We start from the raw sequence: 16,799 nt of genomic DNA, 5'->3' as shown, positions 1-16,799 counted from the left end.
ACATTATAATTGTGCAAAATATGCTAGTTGTGCAACATAAGCTGATGGCAAAAAAAGTGCTACCAAGTGCGTGATAAAATTAAAATCTAAATAAAGAAATATCTGTTAGTCATGGAGGGAAAAAGGGATATGGTGTGTACAAACAGAATGTATGATCCACAGTTCATAATCAACCAATACTGTTTTAGGTACAACAACTCAAAATTTCTAAAGTTACATGGATGACTGGCTCAACAAATCTTACTTAGATATATTCAGAGATATGTGTGGCAGTCCTCCCCTATGTTGAGGCCAAGCGGTGCCTTGGTATCTAAAAGGATTATATAGCGAGTCTCAAGTTTTCTTAAAAGGGACTCCCTATCACCGCCTCTCCTTTGGGGAGGAACACAGTCTATCGCGAAATATCTAAGTAAGGACACAGAGAGAGAGAGAGAGAGAGAGAGGGCCTTTGTGTCAGCCTTCTTCTGCCATTGGTCAGTTTGGGTCTCATTTGTAACCTGCTTCCATCCATGACAGTGTACTGCCTAGGATAATATTTCAGTTCACACCAAAATGCAAACAGCACCAGTTCGGCTTTCAAAACGTCACGTCTGGTTCCATAAGTTACCTTGCAAGCCATACGATGGGTTTAAAATTGAGGAGAACTGTCAGATGTTTCACCTATGGCTTGTCAGTTATGTTTTATTACAGGTCACAAGGATGGTATTCAACTTTTTAAAATGAACTAGAGCTTAATTAGTAAAAGACATAAGTGCCAGGGCCCACGTCACAAGATTCCTGCAGCCTGCACCACACATTGCCCCTCCCAGCCCTGCCTTTGGCAGTGCTATCACAATTAGTAATTATCACACTCCCACAAGTGTAAAAATGCAGTCTATTCCAGGTCCCCAAAGCTATAAGAATGGTTTGAGCACCAATCAATAGTCATGTTAATGTATATTGAATTAATAAACAACTGTTCTTGTGCTCATCCTTAAATTAGACAGACTGCACCACCTTGTGGCAGACTGTTATAAGCCCCTTGTGTTGACAATTAAGTACCAGTGCTGAGCACCTAAAGCCACTGCCTCAAATTAAGCACTGTGGTGAACATTTCTCATATGTTCCTAGTGGGCTTTTTATCAATCACAAAATTTAGGAATGCAATGTCTAGTGTTCTGAGCACAGTGAGTGTCACTGTCAATACATAACAGGATATTTTAATATTTCAGTTTCAGAGCATGATTTGCATATATTTTAGCTCCTTCCACATCAGCCTCTGAAGATGGATTTGAGTATTCCAAAGCCGATGTTAGGCCACTAGGTGGCACTACCATCCCACTCCTCCTGCTACAAGAAGACTGAAACCTAAACCAGGCATGATGGCTGTTTTCTGGCTTGAAAAGTTACTGTTACTTGCAAATAAATAGCATTGGTCATGGCTAATCTTTGGCATTTCTGAATGCTTCATACAAGTATCCTTCTTAAAAATGTACTCATCAATCTGTAGGCAACCACGTGGACTACTACATAAGCATTCTGTCCGCTGACCTTGACACTTTGGCCAAGAAAGCCACCGTTTAACCACATGGCTGCTGGGCGTTTTCCCCCCCTGTGCTGGAAAATGCCATTTTAGTGGCACCATGACGAGCTCAGCTCGTCATCAGCACACGACACCCGTGGGTGATGACGAGCTGAGCTCGTCATCAGCATCGAAAGGGTTAAAAGAGCTTTTTATCCTCTTCCGATTGTCTGCCTTTTTGCTGTGAAATCTAGTCGTTGGTTGGCAATAACAGCAAGCTAGAAAGAAGCAATCCTTAGGTTCTGCAGCAACTTAGGTGCTTCACTGATAGCCATAAACGTAGATTAATCCCGCCAGCACACAGGGGTCCTGGAGCTCTCCATCTTAAAAAAATGGTGGTGAGAATTTTCCATTATTTTACGCTTTGCAAAAACATTTGCATTAACCTATACCACGCACACACACATATAGAGAGAGTGATGTTCATGTTAAAGTTGACCATGGTTAATGTATGCCTCAATTTAAAATGACTTATGTTAGATTGACATGCTCCCCTGTCTGCTGTGCATTTTGTCTGTCTCTGTTTTGGAGACAAGCTGCAACAGTCTGCATTAATTAAAATGTATCATAATATGTTTGGCTTCTGTGTGAATGTGTATCTGTGTGTGTTCCGTGGAGAGCAGAATAAGGAACCTCTGTACCTGGGAGAAGAACACCCTGACCAAGCTATATCATCCCACTACAAGGCATCCGTTGAAGGTCGTGCAGCAGAGACTTTCATTGTGCGATGGCTGGGAGATGGCTGAAACTAGTTTGTCACAAAGTGTTTGATGTTTTTTTCATGGGAACTGTAGGGAGTTGCTCTTTTTTAAGTTCAAGACAACTTTATTAAGTAACATATAGGTGTCAATAAAGATTACAACTTAACATCCTCTTAACACCTTCGCTGCGGCGGCTATTCCGCCGCAGCGCTAAGGGGGCGGGGTGGCTGCGCGGCGCGCCCATGCTGGTGACGGAACCGCTCCGTCACCAGCCTCGGTTGAGCTGTGCTCATGACGGAGCAGTTCCGTCATGGCCCCGCCCGCTCAATGGAACGCCCAGCGCAGGTGCGAAATCCGCGCGGCGAGCGGGCCATGACGGAACCGCTCCGTCATCAGCACAGCGCTATTGCGGCTGATGACGGAGCAGTTCCGTCATCAGCATCGAAGGAGTTAATGAAATATCCAGCATAAACAAATTTAGAAATGCACGAATCAGCGTAATAAATAGTAATGTAAAATATAAGTAACAACTAAAATTTGAACATTAATGAAATAGAAAAGAGAAAAGGAACATTGGGGAATCAGGGAAGTTTAGGAACTTCTTGCTGTAATGGCTGTGGTTGAGAAAATCTTTGAGCACTCACATCAAGAAAAATCGTAACAGGTGACCATAAATGTAAACGTTTCGTTGCTAATTGTAGGGGGTAAACAAAAGCAGTATCTAACCTATGATTATGGCAAACATTGTACCACCAAGCTCTATAGGACATTGTTGTAGAGTCTTTCCAGTTAATAGTGATCTGCTGAAAAGCGACAGCTAATAACAGATCTATAATCTTAACATTAAGCGTCATATTTTCCCATACCGGTGAGGGTATACACCTGTTACAACGCATTTGTTACAACGCAATACTGTTACAACGCGACTTTTACAACGCATACCATTACAACGCATTGCGCTGGGGGGCGCTCTAGGATAGGGAATAAGTATCATTTACTATCCAACACCTTCCCTAGGGTCCACGGGGACTGGAGTTAGAATAGTAAATTATACTTACCACTATCCAGCACCTCAAAGCGCTATGCGTTGTAATGGTATGCGTTGTAATGGTCGCGTTGTAACAGTAGGTAGTTGTAATGGTATGCGTTGTAACATGGTACATCCACAGGTGAGAGGCTCCCTAGGAAGACATTGGTGAAGGAAAAAGAAAACTTAGTACCCAAAATTAGGTTGATTTGAGTCCATACTTGTTTCCAAACTATACAAACAAAATGACAAGAAAACAACATATGAAATAAATCTGCTTTTGGCGATAAACATGTCCAGCATACGTCTGAAACAGTTGACAAACTCTTGCTTAAAACATACGGCGATAATAAAAGTCTATTATATGCAAAAAACAGCGTTTGTGTTATATTTGCTGCCCTAGAAGATTTGTTTAATTTTATCCATAAGTTTCTCCAAGGGAGTTGCTATTCACTGCAAAGTTGTGCACAGTTTTAATTGTGCATTGCTGAGTTAATTAGTTCGGGTTGTTTTTCTATTCTCTTCAAAGGTGGCACTTTACTTTGCTCCTGCCTTAAAGAGTTAGGCTCCTGGAAAAATCTATTACTCACTTATCTGTCTTAATCTTTATTTGATTCTGCCTTTAAAGGCTTTATTTGCTGACACCTCCTGCCTGACTTCTCCCCAACTCACTCGACTTCCTAGCTTACCCTATTAGAGCTCTTCCCTATATGGGAAACTGTGTCTGCTTTATTTTGATGTAAGGCAACTTTAAGGACTCTGTATTTGTCTTTGCGATTTTTAATTGCTTTGGATTATACTGACAATTTTATTCAAGTATTAATTACTGATTTACCACTAATTTGGATGATTTGAGTTTATAATCTGCAGTCTTTGCAAATCTACCTCACTCAACCTTGTGGGCCTAATGTGCTTCACTGAAATGAATTTTTCTGATATGTTGAGTCACTCCTCAGCCCTGGATTAAAGGTCTTTTTTGGAGTGCAGCTTGTGCTTGAGTTTGGACCAAAGATCTATATGGTGCAAATTCAGCTGCAACAAAAGCATATGTCTTTGGAGGCCCTGGAAAGCGGTAATACTACAAATACTACATAGGAAAATTAAGAAACAGTTGGGTTAGGCCACCTTTAGTATACAAATGAACAATTTACCCAAACTCATTATCTAAACTGACACTTTTAACGTCTGGGTCAAGGAAATGAAGAATATAGCATGCGACAACGCATGCAATTACATTGTGTTCCGTAACAACGCGATGTCATTACTACGCAAGTCATTACATCGACTTGCAGTAGAGGGTGCTGTAACATTAGGAATAGTATAATTTACTATTCCAACTCCAGCCTATGCAACCATTGGGTAAGGTGTTGGTATAGTAAATTACACTATTCCTTAGGTTAGAGCGCCATCTACTGCAAGTCGATGTAATGACTTGCTTAGTAATGGCATCGCTTTGTAACAACCGTGTTGTAAAGGTATCGTGGTCCAATGACCGCGTTTTTTTTCTTCATAAAACAGTTTTTATTGCAGGTGGTATAGCATACACAGCTGATCAGTGCCTACAACCCTGAGGCTGGCAGCGTTCAACGGTTGTAAGAAATGAAAATGGTACACGGCCCATATGCCGACATCCCGGGGGTTCGGCGGCGATTGCATATCATGATGTAGTGCTATAACCAGGTACATGATCACGGTAAGCAAGCAGACTGTTTGGTATTTTCTCGTTTTTGTAAACAAAGGAACAAGAACACAGAAAAAGCAGAATCAAACAATAGTCACAGTCAGTGCTTTATATAGGAATCAGTGTCTAGTTCAAACATAACACAAATTAGCGCAGGAGCCGCCCTACAGGACCATTACGTGACATAGCTAGTTCAGCCGTAGGAGAATCACAAAGTTCACCCCTGTAAGCATTCCAGTGCCCCCACTTTTTGTCCCACACCGTAGGACAACCACGCACCTTGTACACTGTCTTTTTTGCGATCATGCATCGGTCCATCTCGGCCACCCAGCCCACCACCAGCGGTCTGTCTTGGGAGCCCCATTTCCAATGACCGCGTTTTAAAGGTTGTTTCCTGTAAATGAATTGTCTTGGCCCATGTGTTTATTTAGATAGATTTATCATCTATATAAATGTAGCATATTTTCATACTACATTTACAATATTGAACACATATAATATTAAATACTCATGAATTACTTTACAAAACCTATGAAGCTGTGTACATGTATAACTCAAAATGACAACATAATATCATGCTGCTGATTCTCTTACACTGATCTTATATTCAACGTTAAATGTATGTTATGCAGAGGTAACCATCATTGTTGTCACTTCCAAAAATGACCCTCTTGTTTTAAATGTCTATTTGGGGTCAAGAAGTCACTCTATATACGTAGGCTTGCATATTTTCCACTTAGCCCACAGAAAGGTTTTCTGATTCAAGTTTGCACTCCCCAAGTTTATCTGTCGACGCGGTTTGAACCCCTCATTTGTTTATGGGTTCTCCTCAGGACCTTGACTGGTTTAGCTTCTGTGAAAGGAAATTCCATTTTATCATTTGTTTTTCTAGTGAACGTTAAATGAATATCACTTCCTCTATCATTTTAATTTACCTTATTTTTTCTTCTAGTTCTTTTGTATATTGTTTGTCTTGAGTCATCTTCTTAAAATTATTACCAGCTTCTGTTGTGATTTTTATTCTGGTAGAAGGATTTATTTGTTAGTATATAGAAATAAACCAGAGAGGCTGTCTCACACTAGAATATTTGAAGATTTACACATTTTCGTTTTTATAAAATTACATGGAGCCGAAGTTAAATTGTTTGGTTAGACCCAATACGTGGATGTATTTTTAAAACCTTCCATCTTACTTGAGAGATACACTGGATTTTATCAACAAAGTGGAAGGACAACAATTCAACTCAAACATGCACTGGATGGCCACTTTTGATGTTCTTTCCTTGTATATCCAAATTCCTCAAGATGAAGCATTAGAGGCGATGGAATTCTGCCTGGAAACAGGAACCCAAGCATCTAGATGAGATAATAAATATATGTAAATAAATACCTGGGCCAAGACCTTTTAGTTAATTGACCCAGACAGTAAAAGTGTCAGTTTAAATAATTACAGTTTGGGTAGATTGTTCCTTCTATAAATACTGGCATAATCCCAATAGCATTAGCAGGCTACATTTTTAAGAAATCTTTGTTTTATTTTAAATAACCAGTAGCGGCTGCTACCAGACTCAGGTGGTGAGGCGTGGACAGGGGCAAGGGGGTGGAGTGAGGCGAATAAACCTGAGACAGCCGGCCGGCCAGCCGCCGCCTCTCCATCTGTCCTCTTCTTCCTGACTCCGGTCCCACAGCAGGATGCAGGAGGCCTCCCTCTAGCCAATCACAACGCTGGTCTGAGTGCTGTGAATCAGCGTTCAGCCAGGTAATGGGGGCATAGGCATGTTCTATACGCAGGCTGTAATACAGCCTGCATGGAGAAGATGTGAACTGCGCCTGAATATTTGGCCGGCCCGAGAGACATGTGCACTTAGAAGTGGGAAACCCACTCTCCACTGCTCCTGTGTCATCGGAGCAACCCCGCCCCAAATGCAAAGCTTCTATCCAACTTGAACCTAGTCCAGCATCTACATAATCTAATCCCACTCACGAAAAGGGACATATCTTAGATCATATCTGGTCCCACAATATCTCACTTTCTACACCCCTAATGTCCCCATGCATCTCGTCTGATCATCACCTGATACAACTTACAATTACTTCCAGTGGCTACAAAAAGCCCACCTCTTCTGCGGGGGTGAAACCAGGAAGTGGAAATCCTTAAATAAACCGGATTTCATCAACACTTTGGCGAATTCTTTACCCACTTTCGACCTGGACGTCAACTCCATGGAGGTAAAAGTCACTGAGTGGCTATTATCGGCAAGCAACACTCGTGCCCCAATTGTTAAATATTCCCGCGCCCGTCACTCAGATGCCCATAAATGGTTTACCGCCGACCTCAAAAAACAAAAACCTGCGCTGCGCCAAATAGAGAGGAAATGGAGATTAAGATACTCCACCGAAGACAGGGAGCAATTCTCCAACGCCCGCAGAGTATAAAAAAGCCATTTTGACTACTAAAGAGGCTTACTTCTCTACAAAATTACTTAATGCCCACAACAAACCCAAAGACATTTTTAAAATAGTGAACGACTTATGTAATGATGCAAGAACTTCGCCTACTCAGACCCCCACTCAAGAACTCTGTAACTCTCTGAATAATTTTTTTGGGGACAACATTTCTTCCATCAACGCTAGCCTCCCTAATACCACCAGCTGGGAACCACTGGATGATATATCCAGCAATCAATGCATATTAGACACCCTTTAACCCATTTGTCTCAAAACACTATCTGAACTAATGACCCGTGTGAAATCTGGGTCACCTAACGATTGTTGTCCACCTCATGTATTAAAAGATATCTTCACCGTCCTGCCTCAAAGTATGCTCCCTTTTCTTAATGAGTCACTCGCTCAAGGCAAGGTTCCTAGTGCCTTTAAGCATGGAACGCTAGTTCCCCTTATTAAAAAACCCGGGGCCGACCCCGTTAACTACCGCCCCATCTCTCTCCTCCCTTTCCTGGCAAAAATACTAGAGGCCCATGTGGCTAGGTGTGTGACAAGCTTCATTGAACGCTCTGACTACTTAGAGCCAAATCAAGCCGGCTTTCGTCCGGCACATTCAACTGAGGCCGTGATCCTTGCAGTCCTGGACACTCTCAGAGCTAATGCAGATAGGGGTGACCACCAAGCTCTGGTGCTCCTGGACTTGTCGGCCGCGTTCGACACGGTCGACCATAACATTCTGTTGAACCGTGTCGAGCAGGCTGACCTAAGAGGACCCGCACTTGGTTGGATCGAATCCTTTCTTGCTGACCGCATTCAAGCAGTAAGGCTTGGAAATCTCACCGCCCCCAAGCTCACCTCCACGTGTGGGGATCTTCAGGGTTCCTCTCTGTCCCCGCTGCTTTTTAATTTATATCTAAGTCCTTTGATCTACTCATTAAAAAACAGAAACATCACCATCTTTAACTATGATGATGATCTTCAGAGCATATTCCCACTTGGCTCCCCTGATGCCGTGGCTAAATTCCAAGCAACAATGCTTCACATCCAGCGCTGGATGGACATGAACCACCTGGAACTCAACCCGGGCAAGACGGGGTTGGTACTGCCTGGGAAGAGCGAGGATAGCTGGGGCTCGCATTTTTGGCTGGTGGAATTGGGGCCTTCCTCCCTCCCCCTCCCCCTCCCCCCCCCCTCTCGGTGAAAAGCCTAGGGGTAATTTTCAATGCCGATCTCTCGCTCCGAGGACAGGTGGGAGCAGTGATCTCCTCCAGTTTCCACCAACTACGGAAAATCAAGAAAATCGGCCACTTGCTGATTCACTCAGCCTTAATTCAGGTGGTGATAGCCCTGGTACTCTCACGGCTCGATTTCTCGAACTCAATCTATTTTGGTCTGCCAGCTGGTCTACAAAAAAGAATTCAAATGGTCCAGAACCAGGCAGCAAGACTGATTCATAAACAGCCTAAATGGCTGTCAGCCAGAACCGGACTGATTAAACTCCACTGGCTCTCGATGGCCCAACGAGTAGCTTTTAAGACTGGATGCTTAGCCTTCAAGGTTTTGCATGGCAACAGCCCCAGATTCATCAGTAGTATGATCACAAAGTACACACCCCTGCGTAGTCTCCGTTCAGCTCACCTGTATCTGCTAACTACTAAACGGCAAGGAGGATGTCGCTTCTCCCACCTAGCCCCCAGACTCTGGAACTCTCTCCCCCTGGCACTCAGAAGTTGTGACAACCTTCTGGGGTTTAGGAAGGCTTTGAAAACATGGTTGTTTGAGCAAGCAAATGTTCAGTAACTCTTCCGCAATATTCTTAATTTCCAGCGCCATGAAACCTACGGGTGTCCGTGCGCTCTATAAGTGATTACTAACATAACATAACACAGGCTGTGATACAGCCTGCATGGAGAAGATGTGAAGTGCGCATGAATGTTTGGCCGACCTGTGAGACATGTGCACTTAGAAGTGGGTAACCCACTCTCCGCTGCTCCTGTGTCGTCGGAGCAACCCCTCCCCAAATGCAAAGCTGCAGCAAAAGAAAACAGTGGGGTGACGCTCCTCCGCCTCTGTAAATAATACATAAGACAGCCTTGCAGCATGGACCTTTAAAGAGATGTCACAGAAGAATACCACAATTGAAGATATTTTAATGAAGGCACATGGGTAACCTGATAGACTAAATGTACAAAAAAGTGAAAACATGCATTGTAGCGATCCTCTCCCAGCATGCCTTGTACTGGAAGTTGCGTCTCAACTTACTTCATGTGTGCACCTTATAAGATCTCAGAACTCTTCCAGAGTTTTCTCACCCTCTGTTTTTTGTTTTTGACCTCTACATTTCTCATTTTATCACCTAACTAGCAGCCCGCCCCAGCGTTGCCTGGGGCAGAAAGGGGCTGTGGGCAGTACACCCGCTCCCGCCCGACCCCCTCCCGTCCCGACTCCCTCCCGCCCCCACTCCTCCCGCCTGCCCCTCTGTAAACACCCGCTCCCCTCCCGGCCCGACTCCCTCCCGCTCCGACTCCCTCCCGCCCTGATTTCAAGGTTTTCTTACGTCAGCTGCCGTTCCGCTCCTCTACACATGCAAGGCAACCATTGAGAATTCTGCTACATGTTTTACGCTCCCGCCACGACCCCCTCCCGTCCCGACTCCCTCCCGCCCCCACTCCTCCCACCTGCCCCTCTGTACACACCCACTCCCCTCCCGCTCCGACTCCCTCCCGCCCTGATTTCAAGGTTTACTTACCTCCGCTGCCGCTCCGCTCCTCTTCGCCATGACGCGCCCGCACTTCACCGCAGCTCCATGTCTGCCGCTCCAACACGTCGTCATCACGCACGTGGCGTCACGGCCAGCGCTAGGTCCCGGCCGGCGCTACTTTCAGGGGACTACTTTGTTTACAAAGTTAATTTTTTTATTTACTTTTTTTTATTTTATTTGTATAGCCTATGTCCATCTACACACCCTGACATTTTCATAGATGTATCGGGTGTGTAGATTGGCGCTGTGGTTCCCGAGTTTACCTGGCCAAAAGGTGCACGTTCTCTCTTTATAATAGTAGTATAGATGGTTGTTGGTAGTATTTCCACCTTCTGTTTTCCATCTTACAGGGGGACGTCTCTTCTGATACCTTCACTATTTGTGAAGTGTTCATCCGGTGTGAAGAAAAAGGCAGTTTGTGATCTAATTAAAGTATGTGCGGTTTGTATATCACCTTCGTATTCTTTTGAAGACTGCACATTCTGTCAAAACATACAAAAAGTGCCCTGAATGACCAGGAAGGTATTTGTCTCAGGGAAAAAGTAGAGGACTTCAGAGCAGAGGAAGAAAGGAAAATACACCACACAATGACCAGGGAAGTTACCACTTCCATGATTTCTATGTCCTTTCAGCAGAAAGACACTTGAAGAGAGAGATCTGAAGAGGAGAAACAGCCTCACTTGGGCCCTAACGACATTCACAACTCCACTTCGATCTCACATATTTTGAAGTTGAAGAATGGTTCCTTCCTGACTTGTTCACTCTAGAAGGCCAGCTCTGCCTCAGGCATGAAGCCAATGCCAAATAAAGGAGGCCAACCAGTGGTCGAGGGAGAAGTGACTGATGCTGAAGCATTCTACATTGAGACGTTCAAAGTTGAGACAGAGGGAGGCGAGACACTTGACGTCAAGACATATGACATTGAGACACTCTTCTTCCCATGAATGAAGGATAACAACACCAAGACATTCAACATCCGGGAGATCAAAGTTGATAGTCCAGCTATTGTTTCTCAGTCTTCTCCTGCACTGCTGGGCTTTAATCCAACTTTGCCAGTGTCTCATTTACTGCCTAGGTATCTAATGGTGAGAATTGCTCCTGAAGACCCACTAGAAGTTCTCTGGAACCTCTGAAACATCTTCCAAAGCTTCTTATAATTCCTAGTCACACTTCCATGACACGTCTCAGAAGGATGCCTTTTCCCCAGCGGATCCAATACTTTCTTCTGGGAGTCATGTACCTGAACATCCCATCCCAGATGTTTATCGACCTCATGATGAACGTTTTTGGAGACACAGGGGTAAATGATCTACCTCCGCTCTCTACCCTAGGCATTATTCTTCAGATTCTACATCCTCCTCATGCATATCTATCTCTCCAACTTGCTTACTGCTAAGATCATCACCTGCAGAAGAAATGACAACCTCTCAAGGCTTTCTGCAGGGAGCAGCAACAATGCACACACCTGTGGAAGTTCTTCATGCTCAGTGTCTGTCTCCATGAGGACAATACAACCTCGCTTTGCTCCAAGACCTCTATTGCCTCTACTCCCTGGCTTTGTAGGAGTAGATGAAGAAACATTGCAGTTCCAAGGCCCCTCAAAAGTTTGAGGCATCCAGAACAAGACCAAGTGTCCCTTTACCAGAAGGCCAAGCCTGATTCAATCATTGTCTCAGCTGTAAGAAAAAAAGCACATATCTGCGCCAGGACATATGTCTTCCTTGAAAGAGGAAGCAGATGAAGAGATGCGTCAAGATGAAAGATCTACAGCAACCTGGCAGCAGCTTTTGAAACAGCCAGAGTGACCAATCTTCTGGGAATGTATGACAGAGCGCTGCCAAAACACAATATCATTTTTCAAAATATCGCCAAAAAGATCACAGTCAACATTTCATGGAAGTCGTACTTGATCCCACACAGACGACGAGCTACAGCCCAAAAGGAACGGGGCTGAAAGGTTCGGGGAGAAAAAAATCATTTAGTTTGCAATTTAGCTGCTGCAACCACCATTACTACCCAAGGCAAAGGGCTCAAACCCCCAGGTGGTCTTACCTGGCCTCACCTGAAGGTCAGCAACAGCAACCATCATACCACAGGAGATCTGGAAGCAGCAGGGAACAACAGAAACAACAACAATCTTCACCCTAGGAGAAGACACAATCTCACTTGGATCAGTGGCTGCCTCCTTTCTCCTCTGCATACCACTCCTGTGGGTGGGAGTGTGTCAAATTACTGCAGAGTTGCAAAAATGTACAACTGGCAAGTGGCTTCTGCAAATAATTCATAACGGTTACTCTCTCCAACTCAATCATCTTCCACTGCTTCTCCTCTGCAGCAATGCCAGAATAATAGCTGCACTCACTCCACATGATAGCAACAACATTTCTGCAGCAGTGTACGATAGAGCCCTTACCTTTAGCTCAGAGAGACAAAGGAGTCTGTTCAAGGTATGTTTTTGTTCACATAAAAGGTCCCAAGCCAGAATTCAGACCAACGTTGGACCTCAAGCTAGCCAACAAATGAAACAAAAACCAAAATTCGGAATGCTTGCTTTTCAAAAAAATAGCCTGATTCTCAGGGAAGACGCCTGGACATGTGCAGCTGACCTGCAAGATGCATACTTTCTCTTGCCATTGGTGAAGGAGCTCAGGTTTGCACATCATCATCATCTCCTATGCCAACGATACTCAGCTCATCCTCTCTCTCTCAACGAACCCCACCCTGACAAAGACTAACATCCACAACTGCATGAAGAACATCGCAATATGGAGGAAAAACAACTGCCTGAAACTCAACACAGACAAAGCGAAAGTCCTGATTTTCGGCAGACACACCGCCCTTTGGAACGACTCCTGGTGGCCAGAAGACTCCAGACCCACAACACTCCAAAACACCATGCCTGCAACCTGGCCATCATACTAGACAGCAAACTCTCCCTGAAATGATAGGTCAACATCATTGTCTCAGCCTGCTTCCACGCCATCCGCATACTCCACCAAATCTTCCGATGGCTCTCATCAGCACAAGGAAAACAGTGATGCAGAGCCTCATCACCATCTGGCTGGCTCAACTACAGAAATGCGCTCTATGCCTGTACCTCCTCGTAGCACCTGGATTGACTCCAGACAATCCAGAACGCAGCAGCCAGACCGATTGTCAACCTTCCCAAGAGGATACACATCACCCAGCATCTGAAAGACCTCCACTGACTTCCCATCCAGAAGAGATACCAGTTCAACCTCCTCACCCTCCCATACAAAATCCTCCACAATTACGGACCAGACTACATGATCCACTGCATGATCTTCCACCAACCCTCCAGAAACCGTATCTGCCACACCCGCTCTGGAGGACGCCCCTTCTCCCACCTCGCTGCCAAAACCTGGAACACCCTCCACCTCCATTCTTCCCCATCACTTCACCACTTCAGGAAGGAACGCAAGACCTGGCTCTTTGACTGATCACTGCAGCATGGATACCCCTGGGGTAATTAGCTGCACTATACAAATACTTCTTGATAACTTGTGAATTTCTGTGTTTGTTTTAGTTCAAAATGTCACTGATATACCCACCTAACTATAACTTTACTTTAACTTTGTTTTTTTTTCAGTTAATTTCTATAGTTTCTTTAAAAAAAAACAGATCTTTTTATCAGATCTAACTGTAACATTACTTTAACCCTGTTTTTTACAGTGAATTTCTAGTTTTTTTTAGCGTTAAGTAGATGTTTATCACCATACGTAAAGTAAACCCCCACCAAGCACAGCCTTCGGCCGTGGGTGGCCCCAGTCAGCCAACCCTAAGCTGCACACCACCTTCGGCTGTGCACAGCAGGGGATTGGCAACAGGGTCTGGCTGCCAACCGACCTGGAGTCAGCCAACCCCCCTGCAGGCAGCCAACCTCATGTGGGACACGGCCTTTCATTGGAGGCTGAGCAGGGTTGACCATAGGGCCTGGTTTGCAGCCAGACCCAGCAGCTTACACCCAGCAGACAGCCATTAGACCCTGGGCCCTCCATCCCCCAGGGCATTAAGTATTTAAAGGGTACACGGGCTATGTGGCCCCTCTCTCCAAGCCTCATAGGCCCTGGAGACCCCTTCCCCCATGGCTTTATTTTTCAAGAGGAGTGGGCCTGCTTGGTCCACTTCCTGGAGGCTCATTAGTTCCTGGGCACCTCAGGGCCTTATTCTTTTAACTGGGAGGGGTCCCACATGGCTCCCCCCCACGAGCCTCATTACGCCCTGGGTACCCCATGCCCCAGGGCCTTTTTTTAAAGGAGTGTGTGACACTTGAACCCCCTCCCCGAGCCTCATTTGGCCCTGGGAACTCCATCCCCCAGAGCTTTATGTTTTTTAAAGGGGAGGGGGCAATTGACCCCCCCTTCCCAGTCCTTATTAGGCACTGGGGAACCCACCCATGTCTTGTGTTACAGAATGTATGTTGTTACTTTTTATAGCCTCTGTTTCTCGAACACAACACACGTACTGCCGTGGATGCCCACAAGTTTGTAATGTTTCCATCTAATGAAACGTCTTGCAAAAAGATCTATCAACTTTTAAACATGTTTTTTAAACATTAATTAGTGGTGTTGGGTGCATTGTGAACCGGCATTGATTAGTGATATTGGGTTTATCTTCACTGGTTTAAGCTGTATAAACCCATCGTCTTCAGGTCTGGCTGGTGGGTGTTAGTTTTAATGATGTATTTACACAACTCTCCTCTTATATATTTGCAGATTGTTGTTCTATCATGCTGATATCTATGTCTACGGCCAGTACTATATATTGATCAGCACATATCCCCCTAATCTGTGGGCCATGTTGTTTAGGTGTTATGGGTATTGTTCTCCCTATTAAGTTTGGATTTTAAATATGATTTATTTGTTTATTGCATATTACACTGTTGCCGGAAGTCACTCTTTATGTTACAATGTCTCCATCGAATGAAGTGTTTTGTAGTAAAAATGTATCAACCTTCTAATGACTTTTTAATTTTTCTTCGTTATGAATTGAAATTTATGTACATGTTGGTGGCACTTAATTTTTTAATGTTCATTGATAATGTATAAATATTATTGGTTTATCTTTTTTAAATTGTGTTAATTGTTATGTGGACCTCCGTCCGAGTTACCTATCATAATAGATTTTTGACTTTGACCTCATCAACCAGGGGTGCTACTTAATTGAAAGGGGAGGGGGCCCACATGGATCCCCTCCCCAGCTCTTCATCCCTAGGGATCCCAACCCCAAGGGCTTAATACATTAAAGGTGGGTGCCCTGGTGCCCACCTTGGCCACCCAGCATGCACAACGTTGGCATTGTTCCTGCCTGCAGGGAGCAGCTATTCATGCTGCTCCCTTCAGGCGGGAGCAATTTCTTGATCTGTTCTAAGGATATATATATATATATATATCCTTAGAAATTCATGGAAACACATAGGTTACAGGGACTTTATAGTTAGGATCACATTTTATGACCTCACATATAAATTCACTCATTACATTACATCTCAAATGATATCACTGATTACATGTTTTGTAAATGTTTCTGAGACTGAAATATACCAAGGTACTGCATAAGTTAAATGAGTGTTCTTTGTGCTCTACTAATCAGTTACCCTATTTGTAATATATATCATCTGAGTGGGTGTGTCGGTGTCTGAAACTGTGTGGGATTAGCTGTCTTGGGAGCTGTATGGATGAGTGAGTGGATGTGTGATTGGCTTTACATCTTAATAAGTAAGTATGTGAGTGGCTGTATGGGTGAGAAAGTGCCTGTATGAATCACAGTATTGGTGAGTGATCCTTCCCCAGGAAGAGCAGTGTTCACGAAGGGAAACCTTCAAAGGCATGCAGACTTTGTGAGCTTCCCCAGACCACTTGCTGTTTTCAGCAACTGGTCCCCACTGGTTCTACTCCCCACTTTGGGTGGGAGAACCGGCGGGAAAAACAAATGAGGGAGAGCGATGTGCCCACCTCTGCCAACTCCACCCCTCGGGTGGGGGAGGCGAGGTGAAGCACAACTCTGAGTCCCTGCCATCTTAAGGATGGGGAGACCCAATCAACCCGGGCAGGCTCCTGCCCCCTCCCACTGGAGGGTGGCACAATAGGGGGGTGTACCCACCCCGGGGAAGGGACCCACTGGTCCCTGCCGTTTATCTACCTGTAACACCCCTAAATATAGTATTTAGGGGCATTAGGGGGCATCCTGAACCTTGCTTCCTCCGATCCAGAAACAACAAGAAGAAACAAAGAAGAAGAAGGACCGAACAGCCATGCAGCCAGCTAACAAGAGGACGACGCCCACTGACTTGGCTCCAGCCCTACAGGCATGTCTCCCCTCGAAACTGCTCCTGTGAAATCCCAGTGTGTCCTGCAGACAGCAACCTCGAAAACCGTGGAGCACCTGCCTGCCTTCACTTTCAAAGACTGCTTCTCCTGTGAACACCAGATTTGTTCAAACAGCAACCTCTGGCAGCAGCCAGAAACAGTGAATCATGCCCACTCTGAACCCGGCCCGAGCTCGAGTGAAAAAACACCACAAGGAGGTCATCCCGGGCACTCTGACCGAGATCCGGTGACCCCTGTCCTGCCCCAAGCCTCCAGCCGACGCCTGCGGTCTAA

Source organism: Lissotriton vulgaris, chromosome 12 (genome assembly GCF_964263255.1).
Source record: "Lissotriton vulgaris chromosome 12, aLisVul1.2, whole genome shotgun sequence".
NCBI lineage: Eukaryota > Metazoa > Chordata > Amphibia > Caudata > Salamandridae > Lissotriton > Lissotriton vulgaris.
Note: the sequence above shows the minus strand (reverse complement) of the source record.